Genomic DNA, 25,123 nt, shown 5'->3' with positions numbered 1-25,123 from the left:
ATTTTCATTACCTGTTTGATGATTAACATATGTTTAAGCCATTTTAAGATTCTATATTGCTTGCATTTTTGTCAAAAGTGAATGACTCCTTTTTGTTAATTTTGTTCCTCCTCTACCTTAATGATACTTTTTCTGTATGTGATTGAAAAATTCACTTTTGATCTCACAATTGGTGGAAACTACTTACCATTCCCTTCTTCCCCATTCCCTCTTATGCCCATTAGTGGCTTCTGTCCCAAGGCGACACTGGAGAAGTTGCAAATTTAGTCAGTGAATCAGCAGGTGGTTTGGCCCAGGTGCTACTTGCTTAGCTGCTTCTTTCTTCAACAGCCTTCAGAAGCCCCAGCCCCAGGCAATAGTCACAGAATTCTGATTTCTTTTCAAGGATAGGAAAGTCCTACCATATCCCCAGGTTTCCTGTCATGAACTTTGATCCATTTTCCCAGTATATGGTGTTTTCTCTCCTTGTTACCCTCTAAGAATCCACCTCCAAGGCTCTTTTAGACCTAGGTCCAAAGCCCATGACATCATCCATGCAGCTTATATGTTGTTTCTGGCTTAAAGAGATTTTAGCTTAAAGATACACCTATAACTTTTTGTTTTGGGTCTAATAATTTATTTATCATTGTTATATGGTTAGGTTTGGATGTATAGATTTTTAAAGCCTAAATTCATAGTATTACCAAGGCCAGAAATCTTTGAAAAAAATTTATTTAAACTCTATTTTTTTTTTTTTTTTTTTTCAAAACGCAAGAAGGGAGTTTATTGCTAGCTCGAGCTAGGGCCCCCGCTGTGTCCAACGCAGTGGCGCACAGGCTGAGAGCCCCGAGCCCGGTTTTCTACCCATATTTATAGAACATCCAATTTCAAACATAAGCAGGGGTCATTTAGCGAAGCGGATTGGTTACATGTTCGCGGGGGTCTTTTCATTGGTCAGACATTCGCGCGCGCGGGATCTTTCCGAAAACAAGTTCTGATTGGCTGTATCTGGGTGGCCTGATAGTCTCTGACTGGTTGTGTCTTGGTGACCTGATAGTCGCCTTAGTTGCCAGGGTATTTAAACTCTATTTAAGTATGTGAAATGCTGTTGCCCAAAATGAGGTTGTTCAGTAATCCAAGTGTTATAAATAACTGTCAGGAACCACTGGTGGTTAGTGTCAGGTTTACAATGGATGACAGAAGGAGATACCTATAAAAATAATAAATGTTTTTCTTTGTAACAATTTAGGAAAAGTTGAAGTTGTTGACCTTTACCTTTTCATTGGGTCATCATGTGGCATATACTATGAACCTTTAAGTATTTTTAATATCATGATGTTCTCTGTGTTACCAGACCTAATTCTTAATCAAGTTTTTAATGTTAAGAGTTTCTAAATATATTGTTTGAATATATCCAAGATGACATAAAAATCACCTCTCAGAAAGACAGAAAAAAGATTTCTCAAGAAACAGTCAGTTATGAGTGAGAAAATCAGTGGAAAAAATTATTACATGCATGAATTCCTTGAACAGTTGTTCTTCTGACATTTCATCATCGTAATGTGGTATTGTCGACTCAAGAAAAGGTGTACAACTTGAGAGTTGTGAGTTAAGTTTTATTTGGGGCAAAATGAGGACTGCAGCTTAGGAGGCAGCATCTCAGACAGCTCTGTGAGATTGCTTCAAAGCAGCAGTGGGGGAAAGTCAATATATAAGGTTTTGGTGAAGGGGGAGTTCAATACCATGAAGCACTCATTTTACAAAAGGGTTTTTGTTAGTCATGAGGATCTGATGTCACCATGAACGCATTTAGTGCTTCTCTAGATATGAGAAGATGCGAGGATTGAGATCATAAAATCTGTTCCTGAAAACATCCAACTATCTAAAGACCTGTCCCACCAGATTCCCTGGAGCAGAGTGCCTCACTCCACCCTGAACTCCCTCTGGGCTTGTTGAAGGTCAACAGCAATAGCAGCCGGGGGTTCAGTCTCCGTAGAGGCAGATGGCAAATGCCTTTGTTGTTCAGTCCTTGGTGATGCTCATGGTAAGTGCCAATTTGTAGTTGATAGTATGAAAAGGTATGGTAGAAAGACAACATAATCAAAATGCAATAACTGGTGATCTAAGGAAAGAGTTTTGGAAATTAATCTTCTAAGCTTGGAGGTAGGTGACAGAAAAGTTCAAGTTGCATATATGGTTACCTAAGTAAAGGTGTATGATTATCCTTTAAAAGGAACCCTCAAAGAATAGTCTGAGGAGTCCATATTTGATTAATTGGAAGAGCCTGCCAAAAGTGGTTATGGGAATTTCTGGCTCCCTTGATAACTGCTGAAGCTATGTCAGTTTATGTGTAATGTATGTGTCACTGTTCTTGCATAGTGAGCGATTGGCTTCTCAATGCCATCTGGCATTTTTTTTGGCTAAACACAGATGCAACACCATAAGGCAAAATACCAGCAGCAAGAAGTAATAGTTGGTATTTATCATCATGTACTAGCACAGAACCAGAAGCCAGTAACTGCTTAATGTCCCCAAAAATCTGTCTTCGTGTTTATTGTTTTTGTTTCACTTTTGCTTTGTCTTCTTTTTGGCATCAGTAGACAATGAAGTAGTTCAGCAATGATTGGATTTTGAATAGAAAAAGATGGCAGAATTTAGTGTGCCTGTCTTTGTTTTTGGAATAAGCACACTTTTTGAATAGGGTTAATTTATGAATGCTGTCATCTAAAACATGCTTTTGGAAAATTTAATTCCCTTTGTTATCACATAGCCAAGAACTGGTTATTGGCATCACAGATACAATGATGAATAACATGGACATGAAAATCTTCATATGTGGCATCCAGTCAAATATCCTGAAGTCAGTTTTGGTGATGACCTGCAGCTGACAGCATGGCCAAGATATTTTTATTTTTTAATATGTTTTGGCCGCACCATGCAGCATGTTGGATCTTAGTTCCCCAACCAGGGATTGAAACTGCGCCCCCAGCACTGGAAGTGTGGAGTCTTAAACGCTGGACCACCAGGGAAGTCTCAAAACATTTTAAAAATATTGCATCATGATTGAAGTTTCAAGAAAGCAGAAACTCACTTTCATCTTCCAGATCTCTTGAGACTGTGTACTGAAAGAAGTTAGGTTATTGCTTTTATTATGGAAGGTAATGAGCAGATATAATTATATATCAAAAAAATAGTTTTAAATACATTTGGCCATATAACATTTATTTTTCTCCCCAAAAAATGACAACACATAGATGTTAGACAGGTACAGAAGATGAGGCTATTTGACTGTCTAGTTCACTAGACATATGTGTTCTCACAGTCACACCTTTCTGTGAGGTTTTTGTGTTGACAGCAGTGCACTACCCTCCAGATATGTGGAAATGCTTAGAGAACATTTTTTTAAAATTAAAAGCAGAAGCCTTTTCTACAGTATTTTTCCTATGGAAAAAGGTAAACTTATAATCTTGTAGTGGTTAAAACTAGATAAAAAGACAGTTGTAATCTTTAGTTCCCCAAAGAATACCTTGAAATATGTGTAAAAAAAATCCCTATATATATTTATACTCCTCTACTGATATAAATAGCTTGAAGATGAATTATATCAGTAGAAGAATCTTTTTAAAATATCCTTCTAAAAGACTAGAAGATATACCTGATTGTTCTATTCTCCTCACTTTCTTCAGATCAAAATCTTTTGCATCTAATTCATAGTCTTCTGTGTGATACTTCAGTTACATCAAGATCCAAGGAGATATAGCAACCATACAAAAATTACATATCATCCCCAAACTTCACCATTTTCTGGGCTCCTTAGATGGAGAGCTGCTCAGTCCAATGTAGTAGTCACTAATATGGCTACTGATCATTAAAAATATCGCTAGCTCTAATTGAGAATTGCAAAGTGTAAAATACACTCCTGACTGAGAAAGACTTAGTATGAAAAAGTGAATGCAAAATGCTTCATTATTGCTATATATTATATATGGTTATTCTTTGTGACCCATGGACTATAGCCTGCCAGGCTCCTCTGTCCATGGAATTCTCCAGGCAGGAATACTGGAGTGGGTTACCATTCCATTCTCCAAGGGATCTTCCTGACCTAGGGATTGAATCTGGATTTCCTGCATTGCAGGCAGATTATTTTACTGCCCAAGACACCAGGGAAGCCTGTACATTGATTATATGTTGAAACAATAAAACGTTAATATATTGGGCTAGTTAAAATATATTATTAAATTTAACCTGTTTCTTCCAATTTTTTCAAAAGTAGCTACTTGAAAATTTAAAATTAGATATGTTAACATTTTTATGGGTAAAAATGTACATCAATGTTTTTATGTGTTAAATGGGTTTTTATAGGTTAACAGCTGATGTTGAAGCTGAAGCTCCAATACTTTGGCCACCTGATGCGAAGAAATGACTCAATGGAAGAGATCCTGATGCTGGGAAAGATTGAAGGCAGGAGAAGGGGATGGCAGAGGATGAGATGGCTGGATGGCATCACTGACTTGATGGACATGAGTTCAAGCAAGCTCTGGGAGTTGGTGATGGACAGCGAAGTCTGGTGTGCTGTAGTCCCCATGGACTACATGGGGTCACAAAGAGTCGGACATAACTGAGTGACTGAACTGAACTGACTATTCTAGAGAACTACTATATGATTAAAAGTACATGTAAGCTGGAAGCAATCTAAATGTCCACCAACAGATGAATAGATAAAGATGTGGTGTACATACACAAGGGTGTATTACTTAGCCATAAAAATAATGAAATAATGCCACTTGTAGCAATACAGATGGATTTAGAACTTATCATAAGTGAAGTAAGTCAGACAGAGAAAGACAAACATCATATGATATCACTTATATGTGGAATTTAATAAAAAAACAATACAAATGAACTTATTTACAAAACAGAAATAGACTCACAGGTAAAGAAAACAAACCTATGATTACCAAAAGTGATGGGGCAGCAGTGGGGGAGGGGGGGTAAATTAGGAGATTGAGATTAACATATACACACTATATATATTTAATTGGATATATAAAATAGGTAACAATAAGGACCTACCACATAGCACAGGAGACTATACTCCATATCTTGTAATAATCTATAATGGAAAAGAATCTGAATTATTATTATCCAAATTATTTTGCAATACAGTTATTTTTCAGTACAGTACAATTATTTTTCAGTACAGTTATTTTACACTTGAACACAGCATTATAAATTAACTACATTTCAATTTTAAAAAGTAGTAACAATTTTTTTTAATTAAGTAAACAAAAGAATGTTTGTGTGTGCTATACACGTTTCACTTTTGTCTCCTAAGCCTATGCTGAGCTCATAGTCTTAGTTTTTTAATTTCCCTTAATTCTCTTTATTTCTCTATTCTTCCTTATCAGTAATCTTGATGCTTCCTTTTCACTCAGCTTAAACCTGGGAATGATCTGACTTCCATCTTCTCCAGCTCTCCATTCCCATATGCTGTTATCTTTTCACCATGTGCACATCACAAAATATGACTTTAACTCAATGCTATACTTTTTTGTTATGCAGACATAGAAGACAGCAATAACTATGCAAATTTGAACTCCTGAAAATTCAGAGCACAAACACAAAACTCCTCATTGTTGCCTGGCAATCGTGTAACTTATGTCTGATCAGCAATCTTTTTCATTCCTCTCAATAACAACTAACTCTCTATAGTTGCATTCATTGTGTTCATTTACTTATTTATTATTTCTTTTTTTTCCCTCACCAAGATTTTATTGAATTGTCCTTTTTATACAAAGAGCAGGAAATAAAAAGAAGAAAAAAAAGCTTAGTCCCTTATTTCAATGAATATGTAATCTCATACAGTATTTGCAAAGCATTTGGAATAGTTTCAAGTTCATAGTAAGAACAACAAAAGTGCTTGTTAAAATCACATAGTGCACACAATATAATCATTATCATAATTCAGAAGAAGGAGGAACCTAATAAGGATGAGATAAATAATGTCAATCTGAGCCTTCCTGGAGTATGTGGTGCTTGTCAACTTTCCAGGTGGAATGGCTGTTACTAAGCAATTATAAAAATGATTTTAGATTGGATTTAAGGTAAAAATACCAGAATCTTCAAAGTTTAAATCATGGTTAAACAGTTGATAAAGTCATCAAGAAACAGTGAAATTGAGGAGTATCAAAGGAAAACATTGGAGGATATTAAGAAGCCAGTACAAAGAAAGGGGTTTCCAAAGGAAACAATAAAATAAACACCCAAAAAGATGGGTCAGAAAACTAGATGACCTCCACAGAACTGGCTCCTTCCCATCAACAAAGACTTAAGTCAGAAGTGCCCTCTTCAAGGAGGTCTTCTCACATCATCAAAATAATACACGCACTTCCTCAATCACTTTCTATTCCCTATTCTGGTTTTATTTCCTCATAGCACTCCCTACTTTTGAAATTATCATGTTATTGATTTACTTATTTACAATCTGTCTTTCCTAATGTGAGGTAAGCTCTTTGAAGGCAAGAATGTTGCTTATTTCATTAACCAATGACTTCCCAGTGTCTCTTGGGAGACACTAGCAGAATATGTATGAAATTAATGACAAAATAATGAAGAAAATGGGAGGAAAGCAGGAAGCAAGAAAAAGAAAGCAAGCGAAATGGAACAGCCACTACTTGACAGAGCTATCATTGCCAAGAGGGGTCACAGCTCTAGCTTGTCAAATAATTCAAATTTTTTGAAAGAAGCCAGAAATCCAGATATTTACCATATTTCACTGTTTCTAAAATATTTTTTCACACTTCAACAACTCTTAAATTAGGATGTCTTATAAGTGATTGGTATCTTAGATTCAATGAAATTAAGAATGCAAAAGTTTCTATTAGAAAATCACAAACCACTGTTTAGGTGAAGAAAAACCCTATGTTGTCTTGAGTTATCTGTTTCCTATTGTCTTACTTCATCCTCCAGTGGTTTTCTATTTTATTCCTCCTCACAATGAAAATGTACACATGAACACTGGGCCCAGTAGCCAAGTCATTATCATGGTAGTTTACTTAAGGATGGTATTAAGCAGAAGACAAAACAGCATCTCATTATTCTTTAATTCTAGACAGTGTAGAGTGCTTGCCAAATGCTGTATAATTGCACATAAGCAAATGCTTGGTCTTTGACTTCAGTTCTCAGATCATGGAGGAAAATATTAAGAATAAATTTAAAAAGGAAGGAAAGTATCACCAAGGTGTTTTTGTCTGACATTCACTTCAACTGATGAATACATTTCTAGTTTACCCTCAGTCTATTTTTCTTTGATTATTGTATAAACTACTTTTTTTATAACTTTTACCATATGCTTGAAAGTGAAAGTCATGCAGTTCTAACTCTTTTCGACCCCATGGACTATACAGTCCATTGAATTCTTTAGGCCAGAATACTAGTGTAGGTAGCCATTCCCTTCTCCAGGGTATCTTCTCACCCAGTGATTGAACCCAGATCTCAAACATTGCAGGTGGATTCTTTACCAACTGAATCACCAAGGAAACCCAAGAATACTGGAGTGGGTAGCCTATCCCTTCTCCAGCTGATCTTCCCAACCCAGGAATTGAATTGGGGTCTCCTGCATTGCAGGTGGATTCTTTGCCAGCTGAGCTTCCAGGGAAGCCCCCTTACCATATGGTTAAAACTACATACATGAAAATATATACAAATAAATTCCTCTATGCTAAGAAAACAAATGGGGGAAAGAGTTAAAATGTGCCTTAGTAGTTTCAAGATATAAGGGGAAGAACGCAAAATCGACATGATTCTCATTTCACTTAGGACAGGGGATCCCAAGAAATGTAATTTTCTATAAGAGGAAAGCACTGTTGTTTCTTCCTTGCCTCTCCCCCCTTTCATACTGAGGTCTATTTTTAGTAGGAAATAGGAGTTGGGCTCTAGTTGATGTACTGTGCTTAGAAAAGAAATGCAAAGTGCATGTTATTACCTTCTTAAATAGAGCTTGAAAACAGCTTCATATTTCTACTTAATGAAAGAATGTACTTCTGTCATTTTGATCTCCTGATGTGTTTAATAAAAAGCATGTAGAAATAAATGGTAGTGTTGGGTTCATTGTTGATATAAATCAATTTATAAACTCCAGGTTATATTTAATGAGTATTTTACATGTTGCAAATAGCACTCTGAGAACAGTTCAAACATTACTGCTTTTTTATTTCATCATATTAATGTCAACAATAATCTTTGATGTACTAAAATGTTAAATCACCTCTAAGGCCTTAGCTTATAGTAGAACCATCTAGAAATCCTATTTGCATATAGAAGTTAGGCAAATAAACCTGAGAATGACTTTTGACTAGCAACCTTTTCTTTCTAAATTACAAAATGCAGAATAATATAAAAGGATTTAAAATGAAGTTTAGTATATACATTTTAAACATGAATATATTTCTTTAGGAATTAGAAGGTTAAGGAAGGACATTTTATGCTATGAAAAAGAATGCCACTTTTTAAATAATTGTATTTTAAGTAGCACTTTAACATAAATGTGGAGGTTGACATAGGATTGAATATTTCAGCTGGTAAATTTATGTGTGCTGTCTAAATTTATGGTGTCTACAGACAATGAAAGGAGAACTTCAGGGAAAAGTAGGAACTATATTATATGGAAAAGAGAAAATTATACAAGATTAGGACATTAGTTAACTGAATTTAATAGTCTATGAAACAAATTCAGATAACAGAATCTGGAGTAAATTATGTCTGAATTCGAAGCTCATCTTTGCTATTCCCTTGATGTGTGACCTTCAACAAGAACTTTCACCCACCTCAGACTTGTCTTTCTCACCTGAAAAAGGCAGATAATGTTATTTTATTTTGAGGGTTACTATAAGGATAAGTGAAATAACACTATGTTCTCATGGGACCTGGTTAGCACATAGTAAACCTAATTGCTTATACCGCTTCCTTTTTGTGAAAGATGAATAGAATATAGGATTCTATTTTGAGAAGTTCAGATTCTGAAGGAGAAAAGATGAAAATAAATAATTATGGTAAAATATACAGAAGTATGAATAATGTAAGGTGGCCTTAGAGGAACACAATCAATCTCAAGTGCCATTTTTATTAGAATCTTAAAGGAGGAGTTTGTCCAATACCTAAGAAAAGATGAAGGTACTCATGGAGATTAAAGGGAGGTAGCAGGGTAATTTTCCAGTAGGAAAATATATGAGGGGTTAAATTCAGGTCTTACATAAAAGGTATGTGGTTCAGAAACATTGGAGCATCCTGAGTTAATCATTTTTAGATCATATTATTAAGTAATATATTTCTTTTACTAAGTAGTACTGTAGGAATCACTGTTTCAATTAAGTCAGCAGGTATCTATTGAGCATCTACTATGTAGAGGCTAAGTTCATGGAATACAATGGAGAGAAAAATATGTACTTCTTACACTTGGGAACTTGAAAATACAGTAGGGGAGATCAATATTAATTTGGTTCAAACAACTTTAACATATTCAAGGGAGAATTGCTTGTTTGCTAGGAAAATCAGTGTTCTATTTTGATATGCTATTTGGACATTATTTGTATATTGAGCCTCTCACAACTATGCTTTTTCAAAACTATATATAAACCAAAACAGATATCAGCTATGAATGGACGAAATAAATGAACATGATACAATTCACTTTTGCTTGAACATGCAGGTTTTTTTAATGTTAAGCAGCTCACAAATTCAAAACATCAGGAAGCAAGGAAATCCAATGAGTCCTACTAGTTCTATATTGAAAAGTCAGAGTGAATACTTTAACATATGGAACTTCACACTCAAAAAAAGCAAAAATGTTTACAAAAAGTACTTTACATTTTTCTTCTACCTATTCTGTTACTGACAAATTGGTTTATTAATGAAAATGAAAGGAAATTTTTTTTATTACACTGTTGTTGTTCAGTTGCTGTCCTGTCGGATTCTCTGCAACCCCATGGGCTGCAGCACATCAGGCTCCCAGGTACTTCACTATCTCCCAGAGCTTGATCAAATTCCTGTCCATTGAGTCGGTGATGCTATCTAATAATCTCATCCGCTGCAGCCCCCTTCTTTTGCCTTCAGTTTTCCCATCAAGGTCTTTTCCAATGAGTCGACTCTTTGCATCATGTAGTCGAAGTATTGGTGCAACTTCAGTATCAATGAATATTCATTCCAATGAATATTCAGGGTTGATTTATTTTAGGATTGATTGGTTTGATCTCTTTGCAGTTCAAGGGACTCAGGAGTCTCACCCAGCACCACAATTAAAGGCATCAATTCTTCGGCACGCAGCCTTCTTTATGGTCCAACTCTCACATCCATACATGACTATGGGACTTTTGACTATATGGACCTTTGTCGGCAATGGGATGTCTCCGCTTTTTAATACACTGCCTAGGTTTCTCATAGCTTTCCTTATAAGGTGCAGACAAATATGCCTTAGTTCCATGGCTGCAGTCACCATCCACAGTAATTTAGGAGCCAAGAAAACACAATGTGTCACCACTGCTTCTACTTCTTCCCTTTCTATTTGCCATGAAGTCGAGGGACCAGAGGTTGTGATCTTCACTTTTTGAATGTTGAGTTTCAAGCCAGCTTTTTCACTCTCCTCTTTCACCCTCATCAAGAGGCTTTTTAGTTCCTCTTCTTTTTCTGTCATTAAGGTGGTATCATCTGCATATATGATATATTAATATATATTAAGAAGGAGCTTCCCAGTGGCACAGTGGGTAAAGAATGAGCCTGCAATGCATGAGACTCAGGAGATAGGAATTCAATCCCAGGGTGAGGAAGATCCCCTGGAGAAGGAAATGGCAACCCAATCCTGTATTCTTGCCTGAAAAATCCCATGGACAGAGGAGCCTGGTGGGCTATAGTCCATAGGTCGCAAAGAGTCGCACATGACTGAAATGATTGAGCATGCATGCATATTTTAAAAAGAGGTGGCAAGCATATACAGAAGAATGATACAGAAAAGATCTTCATTACACAGAAAACCACAATGGATGATCACTCACCTAGAGCCAGACATCCTGGAGTATGAAGTCAAATGGGCCTTAAAAAAGCATTACTATGAACAAAGCTAGTGGAGGTGATGGAATACCAGATGAGCTATTTAAAATCCTAAAAGATGCTGCTGCTAAAGTCTTGAGAAACCTGTATGCAGGTCAGGAAGCAGCAGTTAGAACTGGACATGGAACAACAGACTGGTTCCAAATCGGGAAAGGAGTAAGTCAAGGCTGTATATTGTCATCATGCTTATTTAACTTATATGCAGAGTACATCATGAGAAACGCTGGGCTGGAAGAAGAGCGGGCTGGAAGAAAAGCAAGCTGGAATCAAGATTGCCAGGAGAAATATCAATAACCTCAGACATGCAGATGACATCACCCTTATGGCAGAAATTGAAGAACTAAAGAGCCTCTTGATGAAAGTATAAGAGGAGAGTGAAAAAGTTGGCTTAAAGCTCAACATTCAGAAAACTAAGATCATGGCATGTGGTCCCATCACTTCATTGCAAATAGAAGGGGAAACAGTGGAAACAGTGGCTGACTTTACTTTGAGGGGCTCCAAAATCACTGCAGATGGTGATTGCAGACATGAAATTAAAAGACGCTTACTCCTTGGAAGGAAAGTTATGACCAACCTAGACAACATATTAAAGAACAGAGACATTACTTTGCCAACAAAGGTTTGTTTAGTCAAGGCTATTGTTTTTCTAGTAGTCATGTATGGATGTGAGAGTTGGACTATAAAGAAAGCTGAGCACCGAAGAATTGATGCTTTTGAACTGTGGTGTTGGAGAAGACTCTTGAGAGTCCCTTGGCCTGCAAGGAGATCCAACCAGTCCATCCTAGAGGAAATCAGTCCTGGGTGCTCATTGGAAGGACTGATGTTGAAGCTGAAACTCCAATACTTTGGCCACCTGGTGTGAAGAACTGACTCATTGGAAAAGACCCTGATGCTGGGAAAGATTGAAGATGGGAAGAGAAGGGGACAACAGAGGATGAGATGGTTGGATGGCACCACCAACTCAATGGACATGAGTTTGGGTAGGCTCCGGGAGTTGGTGATGGACAGGGAGGTCTGGTGTGCTGCAGTTCATCGGGTCGCAAAGAGTCAGGCACGACTGACCAACTGAACTGAACTGAAAGTGCTGCACCCAATATACCAGCAAATCTAGAAAACTCTGCAGTGGCCACATGCTACCAAGGCAATGCTCAAAATTCTTCAAGATAGGCTCAACAGTACATGAATCGGGAGCTCCCAGGTATACAAGTTGGATTTAGAAGAGGCAGAGGAACCAGAGACCAAACTGCCAACATTCATTGGATCATAGAAAAAGCAAGGGTCTTTGAGAAAAAAATCTACTTCTGCTTCATTAACTATGCTAAAGTCATTTACTGTGTGGATTACAAAAACTGTGGAAAATACTTAGAGATGGGAATACCAAACCACCTTACCTGCAGTTCAAGAAGCAACACTTAGAACTGGACGTGGAACAATGAACTGATTCAAAATTGGGAAAGGAGTACCTCAAGGCTGTATATTGTCACCCTGCTTATTTAGCTTATATGCAGAGTACATCATGTGAGATCTCTGGGTAGATGAAGCTCAAGCTGGAATCAGTATACTGGGACAAGTATCAATAACCTCAGATATGCAGATGATACCATCCTAATGAGAGAAAGTGAAGAGGAACTAAAGAGCCTCTTGATGAAGGTGAAAGCGGAAAGGGAAAAAACTGGCTTAAAACTCAACATTCAGAAAATTAAGATAATGGCACTGCACCCATCACTTCATGGCAAATAGATGGGGAAACAATTGAAACTGACAGATTTTATTTTCTTGGGCTCCAAAATCACTGTGAATGGTGACTACAGCCATGAAGCTAAAAGACGCTTGCTTCTTGGAAGAAAAGCTATGACAAACCTAGACAGCGTATTAAAAAAACAGAGACACCACTTTTCTGACAAAGGTCCTTCTAGTCAAAGCTATGGTTTTTCCAAGAGTCATGTACAAGTTTCTCAGGAGACAGATAAGGTGCTCTGATAATCCCATCTCTTTAAAAATTTTTCACAGTTTGTTGTGATCTGCACAAAGGCTTCATTATAGTCAATGAAGCAGAAGTAGATGTTTTTCTGGAACTCCTTGCTTTATCCATGACCCAAAAGATGTTGGCAATTTGATCTCTGGTTCCTCTACCTCTTCAAAACCCAACTTGTACATCTGGAAGATCTTGGTTCACACATTGCTAAAGCTGAGCTTGAAGAATTTGGACCATAACCTTGCTAGCATGTGAAATGAGGGCAATTGTTCAGTAATTTGAATATTCTCTGCATTGTCCTGCTTTGGGGTTGGGATGAAAACTGACCTTTTCCAGTCCTGTGGCTGCTGCTGAGTTTTCCAAATTTGCTGACGTATTGAGTGCCGCACTTTAACAGCATCATCTTTTAGAACTTTAAATAGGTTTAGCTGGAATTCCATCACCTCCACTAGCTTTGTTTATAATAATGCTTCCTAAGGCCCACTGACTTAACACTCCAGGTTATCTGGCTCTAAGCGAGTGAACACACCATCATGATTATCTGGGTAGTGAAGATCTTTTTTGTACAGTTCTGTGTATTCTTACTACCTTTACTTAACCTCTTCTGTTTCTGTTAGGTCTTTAATATTTCTGTCCTTTATTGTGCCCATAATTGTATGAAATATTTTTTTTCATATCTACAATTTTCTTGGGGAGATCTCTCATCTTCCCATTATACTATTTTCCTCTGTTTCATTGCATTGTGTTTTTAAGAAGGCCTTCTTCTCTCTCCTTGCTCTTCTCTGGAACTCTGCACTCAGTTGGGTATATCTTTGCCTTTCCCCCTTGCCTTTTGCTTCTCTTCTTTCCTCAACTATTTGTAAAGTCTTCTGAGACAACCATTTTGCCTTCTTGTGTTTCTTTTTCTTTGGGATGGTTTTGGTCACTGCCTCATGTACAAATTTACCGACCTCCAGCCAGAGATATTCAGGTATTCTGTCTACCAGATCTGTTTCCATTGTTTCCCCATCTATTTTCCATGAAGTGATGGGAACAGATGCCATGATCTTAGTTTTTTGAATGTTGAATAGTAAGCCAGCTTTTTTACTCTCCTCTTTCACTTTCATCAAAAGGCCTGTATGAAGCAGGCCTCTCTGCTTTCTGCCATAAGTATGGTATCATTTACTTATCTGAGGTTATTGATATTTCTCCCAGCAATCTTGATTCCAGCTTGTGCTTCATCCGGCTCAGCATTTCACATGATGTACTCTGCATATAAGTTAAATAAGCAGGGTGACAATATACAGCCTTGACATACTCCTTTCTCAATTTGAAACCAGTCCATTGTTCTGAGAGAGCTAATCCTTCAGTTCAATTCAGTTCAATTGACTGCTCAGTCATATCACTGTGACCCCATGGACTGCAGCACGTCAGGCCTCCTAGCCCATCACCATCTCCCGGAACTTACTCAAACTCATGTCCATTGCAGAGAAGGCAATGGAACCCCACTCCAGGACTCTTGCCTGGAAAATCCCATGGATGGAGGAGCCTGGTAGGCTGCAGTTCATGGGGTCACAAAGAGTCAGACATGACTGAGTGACTTCACTTTCACTTTTCACTTTCATGCATTGGAGAAGGAAATGGCAACCCACTCCAGTGTTCTTGCCTGGAGAATCCCAGGGACGGCGGAGACTGGTTGGCTGCTGTCTATGGGGTCGCACAGAGTTGGACACTACTGAAGCGACTTAGCAGCAGCAGCAGCAGCATGTCCATTGAGTTGGTGATGACATCCAACCATCTCATCCTCTATTGTCTCCTTCTCCTCCCATCTTCAATCTTTCCCAGCATCAGGGTCTTTTCTAATGAGTCAGTTCTTTGCATCAGATGGCCAAAGTATTGGAGTTTCAACTTCAGCATCAGTCCTTCCAATGAATATTCCAGACTGATTTCCTTTAGGATGGACTGGCTGGATCTCCTTGCAGTCCAAGGGACTCTCAAGAGTCTTCTCCAACACCACAGTTCAAAAGCATCAATTCTTCAGTGATGAGCTTTCTTTATAGTCCAACTCTCACACACAAACATGACTACTGGAAAAACCATAGCTTTGACTAGATGGGCCTTTTTTGGCAAAGTAATGTCTCTGCTTTTGAATATGTTGTCTAGGCTGGTCATAACTATTCCTCCAAGAAGCAAGCATCTTATAATTTCATGGCTGCAATCACCATCTTCAGTGATTATGGAGCCCCCAAAAATAAAGTCTGCCACTGTTTCCACTGTTTCCCCATCTATTTGCCATGAAGTGATGGGACCCGAAGCCATGATCTTAGTTTTCAGAATGTTGAGTTTTAAGCCAACTTTTTCACTCTCCTCTTTCACTCTTATCAAGAGGCACTTTTGTTCTTCTTTGCTTTCTGCCATTAGGGTGGTGTCATCTGCATATCTGAGATTATTGATATTTCTCCTGGCAATCATGATTCCACCTTGTGCTTCATCCCGCTTGGCATTTCTCATGATGTACTTTGTATATAAGTTAAATAAGCAGGGTGACAATAAACAGCCTTGATGTACATGTTTCCCGATTTGGAACCAGTCTGTTGTCCCATGTCCAGTTCCAACTGTTGCTTCTTGACCTGCATACAGATTTTTCAGGATGCAGTTTAGGTGGTCTGGTATTCCCATATCTTGAAGAATTTTCCACAGTTTTTTGTGATCCACACAGACAAAGGCTTTGGCATAATCAATAAAGCAGAAGCATATGTTTTACTGGAACTCTCTTGCTTTTTTAAAGATCCAATGGATATTGACAATTTGATCTCTGGTCCTTCTGCCTTTTCTAAATCCAGCTTGAACATCTGGAAGTTCATGGTTCATGTACTGTTGAAGCCTGGCTTGGAGAATTCAGAGCATTACTTTACTAGCATGTGAGACGAATGCAATTGTACGGTAGTTTGAGCATTTTTTGGCATTGCCTTTCTTAGGGATTGGAATGAAAGCTGACCTGTGGCCACTGCTGAATTTTCCAAATTTGCTAGCATATTGAGTGTAACATTTTCACAGCATCATCTTTTAGGATTTTAAATATCTCAACTGGAATTCCATCACCTTCACCAGTTTAGGTAGGTTGATAAGGGCCCTTGAGAATGAGAAAGGGGCTCTCAAAGAGGAGAAAAGGTCAAGCTTTTTTCCTACATTGCTTTGTCTTAGTCAATATAACAATGTATCTTGCTTGAAGACATGTTTCTCCTTAACAGGAAACTTCTGACTAATCTTGTCATTTTAAGAGGACATGGACATATGTTGTGAGAGCCATTCTGGTAAGACCTTTTATTTAGTTCTAATCTTGCTAATTTAAGATGTATGTTGTGGGAGTGGGTCTGGTAAAAGCAGATAAGGTCTTGATAAGAGTAGTGAGTGGGGGCATTCTTTGCCCCACTTCTGATGTCTATTTCAGAAGTTTTCTCTGTCCCTTTTTCACTTTAATAAAACTCTGGTACACCAAACTCTTGAGTGATCAAGCCTGGTCCCTGGTCCCAAAGCTAAATCTTGTTCCTCAGAGATCATGAATCCAACATCATTTACCCTAAGCTGTGAGTTCCATGTCTGGTTTTAACTGTTGCTTCTTGACCTGCATACAGATTTTTCAGGAGGCAGGAAGGTAGTCTGGTAATCCTATCTCTTTAAGAATTTTCCACAGTTTGTTGTGATTCACAGGGAAACAATGGAAACAGTGACAGACTTCATTTTCTTGGGCTCCAGAATCACTGCAGATGGTGACTGCAGCCATGAAATTAACAGATGCCTGTTCCTTGGAAGAAAAGGTAGCTATGACAAACCTAGACAGCATATTAAAGCAGAGACATTACTTTGCTGACAAAGGTCCCTTTAGTCAAAACTATGGTTTTTCCAGTGGTCATGTATGGATTGTGAGAGTTGGACCGTAAAGAAAGCTGAGTGCTGAAGAATTGATGTTTTGAACTGTGGTGTTGCAGAAGACTCTTGAGAGTCCCTTGGACTGCAAGAAGATCCAACCAGTCAATTGTAAAGGAAATCAGTCCTGAATATTCATAGGAAGGACTGATGCTGAAGCTGTAGCTCCAATACTTTGGCCACCTGATGTAAAGACCTGACTCCTTAGAGAACACCCTAATGCTAAGAAAGGTTGAAGGCAGGAGGGGAAGTGGATAACAGAGGATGAGATGGTTGGATGGCATCACTGACTCAATGGACATGAGTTTGAGCAAGCTCTGGAAGTTGGTGATGGACAGAGAAACCTGGCGTGCTGCAGTCCATTTGATCATAAAGAATCGGACTTGACTGTGGGACTGAACTAGGGGATCTAGCCCCTTGAATACCTCTATTGTGTAATCATAAGGGATTTGATTGAGTTCATACCTGAATGGCCTAGTGATTTTCCCCACTTTCTTCAATATAATCCTGGATTTTGTAATAAGGAGCTCATGATCTGAACCATAGCCAACTCCATGTCTTGTTTTTCACTGACTGTATAGAACTTCTCCACTTTGGCTTCAAGGAACATGATCAGATTTCTGTATTGATCATCTGGTGGTGTCCAAGTATAGAATCATTTCTTGGGTTGTTGGAAAGGGGTGTTTACTATGACTCACAAGTTCTCTTGAAAAAATTCTGTTAGCCTTTGCCCTGATTCATGTTGTACTTCAAGGGCAAACTTGCCTGTTTTTCCAGGTAACTCTTGACTTCCTCTTTTTGCATGTCATTCTCTTATGATGTAAAGGGGGTGGTAGAGGGTGAGATGGTTAGCTAGCATCACTGACTCAATAGACATGAATCTGAGCAACTTCAGGAAATGTTGGAGGACAGAGAAGGTTGGTGTGCTATATAGTCGGTGGAGTTGCAAAGAGTTGGACACAAGTTAGGGACTGAACAACAACATGTTGAAAAGGACATCTTTTTTGGTATTAGTTCTAAAAGATGTTGTATGTCTTCATAGAACTGGTTAACTTCAGCTTCTTCAACTTTAGTGGTTGCAGCATTGTCTTGGATTACTGAGATGTTGAATGGTTTGTCTTAGAAACAAACTGAGATCATTCTATCATTTTTGAGATTGCACCCAACTACTGCATCTCTGACTCTTTTGTTGACATGAGGGATATTCCATTTCTTCTAAGGGATTCTTGCTCATAGTTGTAGATATAATAGTCATCTGAATTAAATTCACCCAGCCCCATTCATTTTAGTTTATTGATTTCTAAGATGTTGATGTTCACTCTTGCTATCTCCTATTTAACCATGTCCAATTTACCTTGATTCATGGACCTAACATTCCAGGATCCTATGCAATATTGTTTTTTACATCATCAGACTTTAATTTCATACCAGAGAGATCCATAACTGAACATTGTTTTTTCTTTGGTCCAGCTGCTTCATTCTTTCTGGACATGAAAATCACTCAGTCTTGTCTGAGTCTTTGTAACCCCATGGGCTATACAGTCCATGGAATTCTCCAGGCCAGAATACTGGAGTGGGTGGCTGTTCCCTTTTCCAGGGTATCTTCCCAACCCAGGGATCAAACCCAGGTCTCCCACATTGCAGGCAGATTTTTAGCAACTGAGTCACCAGGGAAGCTATTAGTAATTGTCCTCCACTCTTCCCCAGTAGCATATTAGACACTTTTGGACTTCAGGGTCTCAACTCTGGCACCATATCTTTTTACCTTTCCATACTGTTCATGGGTTCTTCAGATAAGAATACTGGAGTGGGTTGCCATTCTCTTCTCAAGTGGGCCATATTTTGCCAAAACTCTTCACTACAACCTGTCCATCTTGGGTGGCCCTACACATAATGGCTCATAGTTTCACTGAGTTATACAAGACCCTTTGCCAGGAGAAGGCTGTGATCCAAGAAGGAGTTCACATAATCGAGTACATAAAGATCTAAGAACAGAATATAATTACTGCATCTTGCCTCAAATTTAAATTAAGTTTAATAGTGTGTAAGTTTTTTTCCTACAAATAGTGATAATTTCCAAATATTTTTTCCATATTTTAAAAAATCCAGCTTTGTTCTGTATTTATCCTTCAAACCCAGCAGCATACAGGTTTTCAAATTATTGCTGAGTTCTGTTTTAACACAAAACAAGTTTGGACATTTCTCTTGGGTAAGTTTGTACTTTGAAATAGTTCTTTCCCTGAAGATAGACTTTTGAGACATCTCTCTTCTAGCTTTCCCCCTATCCTTTTTTTGCTTAAGTGGGGTGGGCTTTATAATTGCTCCGTTGTGGAGTCAGATTCATGAGGAACTATCTGTACCATAAATGGTTTCCTCCAGTAACCTCTTTTCTAACAGAAACCTGGGAGTTTCTACAAACTGGATCACATTTTTCATTTTTTAAAAAAACTGATTATTGTCTCCTGAGAAACATATGTGAGGGTCAAGAAGCAACAGTTAGAACTGGACGTGGAATAACTGACTGGTTCAAACTTGGGAAAGGAGTACAATAAGACTGTATATTGTCACCCTGCTTATTTAACATGTACACAGAACAACATGAAAAATGCCAGGCTGGATGAATCACAGACTAAAATCAACATTTCCAGGAGAAATATCAACAACCTCAGATATGTAAATGATACCACTCTAATGGCAGAAAGCAAAGAGGAGCTAAATCACCTCTTGATGAAGGTCAAGGAAGAGAGTGAAAATGCTGGCTTGAAACTCAGCATTCAAAAAATGATGACCATAACATCCAGTTCCATGACTTCATGGCAAGTAGAAGGGGAAAAAAGTAGAAGTGGCAGATTTTATTTTCTTGGGCTCCACAATCACTGTGGATGGTGACTGCAGCCATGAAATTGAAAGATGCTTGCTCCTTAGAAGGAAAGCTATGAAAAACATAGACAGCATATTAAAAAACAGAGACATCACTTTGCTGACAAAGGTCTGTATAGTCAAAGCTTTGGCTTTTTCCAGTAGTCGGGAATATGGATGTGCAAGTTAAACCATTAAGAAGAGTGAGTGCTGAAGTTTGATGCTTTAGAATTGTGGTACTGGAGAAGACTCTTGGACAGCAAGGAGATCAAACCAGTCAATCCTAAAGGAATCAGTTCTGAATATTCTTTGGAAGGATTGACGCTGATGTTCAAGTACTTTGGCCATCTGAGGCAAAGACCTGGCTCACTGGAAAAGATCCTGATGCTGAGGAAGATTGAAGGCATAAGGAGAAGAGGGTGGCAGAGGACGAGATGCTTAGATAGTATCACAGACTCACTGGACATGAATTTGAGCGAACTCTGGGAAGGGGAGCCTGGCATGCTGCAGTTCATGGGGTTCCAGAGTCAGACACGACTTAGTAACTGAACAACAACAAAAACGTTCAAAATTTCTCACACAAGCATTACTTGGAATTCAGGCAGCTAAAATCTAAATTCCACCTAAAAAAAATGGAAATTATTAGCATTTTGATGATAAAGTGTTTAAATTTCAAAACTTATTCAAACACACCATTAAAGATGAAAAGTATTTTCTAACATTTATTATGAGCTTTGTCTTAGTGGGTAGTAACTGAAGAAATTCAATGTTTCTTGAGCTATTTGAGATGTACAGTTTATAAGGATCCTCTTGCTGCTTTGTGTGTGACACATCATCCCTACCAGGGAAAGAATGAATTCCAGACCAATTCTAGGTTGGATCCAATGTAACTAAATTTGAGCTCCCCAAGGAACAAATTTTCAGTGCCAAGTAGATGAATTAGCTCATGCACTGTTCTTTCCTCCCATCAGAAAACTTCTTAGGAAAAAAAGTAAATGTTTTGGGAATGAGGGGATTTTGCTTTTTGTTTTTTCTGCAGCAGTTTATAGAATTTACTTGAGAGCCACCACTAGGCATCGAATCTAGGCTTCACCTTGTAAGTTCTACATTTTCTGGACACAACCGGCAACTTGTTTCTTCCCCTCCCTTCTTTTCTCCCTCACACCAGTCAAATATGCACACCAACATTTATCTGTACATTTTTCCCCCTTTAAATTAAAGGGAGCTTCTCTCCTCTATTCAAAGGCCATTTCATTTCCATGTGAGGGAGGTCCCACTGTCTTTAACTTCTCAAGGTCCTCATCTCATTTCAGATCTCTAACTCATGTGTCTTTAACCTCTTTCTCTCTCTAGAGATTCTTTCCCATGAGCATTTAAATTAGAATTAGTGTTTCTCATATTTATTTTTCAAAAAAATCAGTCCTGGCCCTACATTATTCTCATACTAACCCTACTCCTCTTCATATTGAAAAAAGTTGTCATTTTTTCACTCACTCAAAAAAGTTTGTATTGATTGTCTGCTTGTTATTGCTGCTCAGTCGAGTCTGACTCTTTGAGAACCCATGGACTGTAGCACATCAGGCTTCCCTGTCCTTCACTGTCTCCTGGAATTTGCTCAGACTCATGTCCACGGCAATGATGATACTATCCAACCATCTCATCCTCTGTCAACCCCTTCTCCTTCTGCCCTCAATATTTCCCAGTATCGAGGTTTTTTCCAGTTAGTTGGCTCTTTGCATCAGGTGGCCAAAGTATCGGAGCTTCAAATTCAGCATTGGCCCTTCCAATGAATATTCAGGGTTGATTTCCTTTAGGATTAACTGGCTGGGTCTCCTTGCTGCCCAAGGGGCTCTCAAGAGTTTCCTCTATCACCACAGTTTGAAAACATTGATTTTTCGGTGCAGTCTTTATTATGGTCCAATTGTCACATCCGTATGTGACTACTACTTTGTACCTGGTATTAAGTATTGTCTACTATGTGCCAGACACTGTTCAAGGCAAGACAGAAAGACTCAAACAAAAACATGGAGAAAACTGGAAAAGAGTAAAATATTCTAGAAATTTTAGAAAATGTAATGGTAAAAGTGCTTACTAAAGAGATAGAGAATTGGAAGTTGTGCTGATATTTTCATACTTCCCTTGAATTTCTTTCATATTAAAAATATTTTTCTCTCAGTTTCCACTTTTAATATTTGAAAGTCAGATATGTTTTGCTTTTTTCCAATGCCTTTAATTCAGTGACTTATTTCCCTTTGTTTTGTGATTTTTAAGTATGAACTGTTTATTTTCTTTAGAACTTTTTAAACTTTAGAAACAGTTTTCCTCTAATTTGCTTCTGCAAGTGGCTTTAAGCCAAATCAACATGACTTTAAAGTGAATTGTAATCCTAAGCTTTCACACACCATACAGGTAGTATTGATTCAAGTTATAAACTCCTTTGAAGGCTGCCTTCTGACTATGAATTCTCAAGGAGGCTTTTTATTATCCTCTTTACAGCATTTAGGCCTAAAAATATCATTTTCCTCAGTATATCTTTTGCACAATTGGTTTATTTCTGAAGCTCTGCTGTCCTTCTAGGCCCTAGATTTGTGTGGAGGTCTCTAGTTAGAATCTTAACACTGGAAGGGCCTTAATCCTTATCATTTCTTCTCTTCCTTTCCAACTATTAGTATAGAAGTTTAAGATTTCTTGAGCTCAGTTGAAACCCTTAGGGCAAAAGCATTTTTGGTATTTAATTATCTTATGGAGGTTTTACTTTATTTTTGGCTTCTGAAGATTACTCTGCATTCTAATTTGGCCAAGTATTTAAAGTAAAACATTTTTAAGATATTTTTTTACCTAGCAGGTTTTCCCACTGGGACATTTACTCAGAGAGCTTATTCTGTCATTTGCTAAAATCTTAAGGTATTATTTTGATTCTTTTTTGCCTGAGTCAGTCATAAATTTTAAAGGTCAATCCATGTTCGTATATCTCTCCTAAATGTCTTCTGATGGAATATTTTCTACAATGGGGCTGGAAGATCTGGAAATTCATATGGGAAAACAATGAATGTCTAATGTTATCTTTCAGTATACACAAAAATTAATTTGAAAATTGGCTATATTTCTAGATATGAACTGTATTAATATAAAGTTTCAAGAAGAAAATACAGGATATTATCTTTGTTACTTGGGATAAATAAAGATTTCTTAGGTCACATAAATCATACCATAAAATTGAAAAAAAAGATGATAGGTTTAATAAGAATTAATAACTTCTGCTTTTGCACAATGAAAGGAAACTATAAGCAAGGTGAAAAGACAGCCTCCTGAATGGGAGAAAATAATAGCAAACGAAAAACTGACAAAGAATTAATCTCAAAAATATACAAGCAGCTCCTGCAGCTCAATTACAGAAAAATAAACGACACAATAAAAAAAAATGGGCCAAAGAACTAAATAGACATTTCTCCAAAGAAGACACACAGATGGCTAACAAGCACATGAAAAGATGCTCAACATCACTCATTATCAGAGAAATGCAAATCAAAACCACAATGAGGTACTGTCTCACACTGGTCAGAATGGCTGCTATCAAAAAGTCTACAAACAATAAATGCTGGAGAGGGTGTGGAGAAAAGAGAACCCTCTTAAACTGTTGGTGGGAATGCAAACTAGTACAGCCACTATGGAGAACAGTGTGGAGATTCCTTTAAAAACTGGAAATAGAACTGCCATCAATTCAGTCAGTTCAGTCACTCAGTCATGTCCAACTCTTTGCGACCCCATGAATCGCAGCATGCCAGGCCTCCCTGTCCATCACCAACTCCTAGAGTTTACCCAAATTCATGTCCATCGAGTCAGTGATGCCATCCAGCCATCTCAACCTCTGTCATCCCCTTCTCCTCCTGCTCCCACCCCTACCAGCATCAGGGTCTTTTCCAATGAGTCAACTCTTTGCATGACTGCCCTATGACCCAGCAATCCCACTTGTGGTCATGCACATGGAGGAAACCAGATCTGAAAGAGACACGTGTACCCCAGTGTTCATCGCAGCACTGTTTACAATAGCCAGGACATGGAAGCAACCTAAATGCCCATGGGCAGATAAATGAATAAGAAAGCTGTGTTACATATACACAATGGAATATTACTCAGTTATTAAAAAGATTGCATTTGAATCAGTTCTAATGAGGTGGATGAAACTGGAGCCTATTATACAGAGTGAAGTAAATCGAAAAGAAAAACACCAATACAGTATACTAATGCATATATATGGAATTTAGAAAGATGATAATGATGACCCTATATGTGAGACAGTAAAAGAGACACAGATGTAAAGAACAGACTTTTGGACTCTGTAGGAGAAGGTGAGGGTTGGATGATTTGAGAGAATGGCATTGAAACATGTATATTATCATATGTGAAACAGATCGCCAGTCCAGGTTCGATGCATGAGACAGGGTGCTCGGGGCTGGTGCACTGGGATGACCCTGAGGGATGGGATGGGGAGGAGGGTTCAGGATGGGGAACACATGTACATCCATGGCTGATTCATGTGAACGTATGGCAAAAACCACCACAATATTGTAAGGGTAATTAGCCTCCAATTAAAATAAATTAAGTAAAAAAAAAACCTAACTCCCTTGCTCAAATCTTTGTAATATCATCCCTCTTCTTCACATAAAGTCTAACATCTCTGCCATGCCCTGAAATCCAACTCTTTGAAACCCCATGGGCTATTCAGCCCATGGAATTCTCCAGGCCAGAATACTGGAGTGGGTAGCCATTTCCTTCTCCAGGGGATCTTCCCAACCCAGGGATCAAACCAAGGTCTCACACATTGCAGGCTGATTCTTTACCAGCTGAGCCACAAGGGAAGCCCAAGAATACTGGAGTGGGCAGCCTATCCCTTCTCCAGCAGATCTTCCCCACCCAGGAACTGAACTAGGGTTTCCTGCATTGCATGTGGATTCTTTACCAATTGAGCTACCAGCGAAGCCCATTAGAGAGGTAGGCAGCAGCCAAATTATGCAGAGACTTCAGGGCATGTCAGAGGTGTTAGATTTTATGCGAAGAAGAGGGGTGATATCATATAAACTTTGTTTATTTTATAGAAATTGTCAACATTCTGGGTCCTTTTGCAAATATGGTAACTTTGCATTAGGCACCAGCTTTGTTGTAGATTATTTAAACACTGGCCTTGTCTTGGGCTGTATCAAGTAGTATGAAACACAATTCAGCCCAGTAATAATCATGGGTAGAATACCTACTATGAGCCGTAGCAATATGAACTTGCTTGAATAGCAGCAATAACAAAAAGAA

Source organism: Odocoileus virginianus, chromosome 24 (assembly GCF_023699985.2).
Source record: "Odocoileus virginianus isolate 20LAN1187 ecotype Illinois chromosome 24, Ovbor_1.2, whole genome shotgun sequence".
Classification (NCBI taxonomy): domain Eukaryota; kingdom Metazoa; phylum Chordata; class Mammalia; order Artiodactyla; family Cervidae; genus Odocoileus; species Odocoileus virginianus.
Note: the sequence above shows the minus strand (reverse complement) of the source record.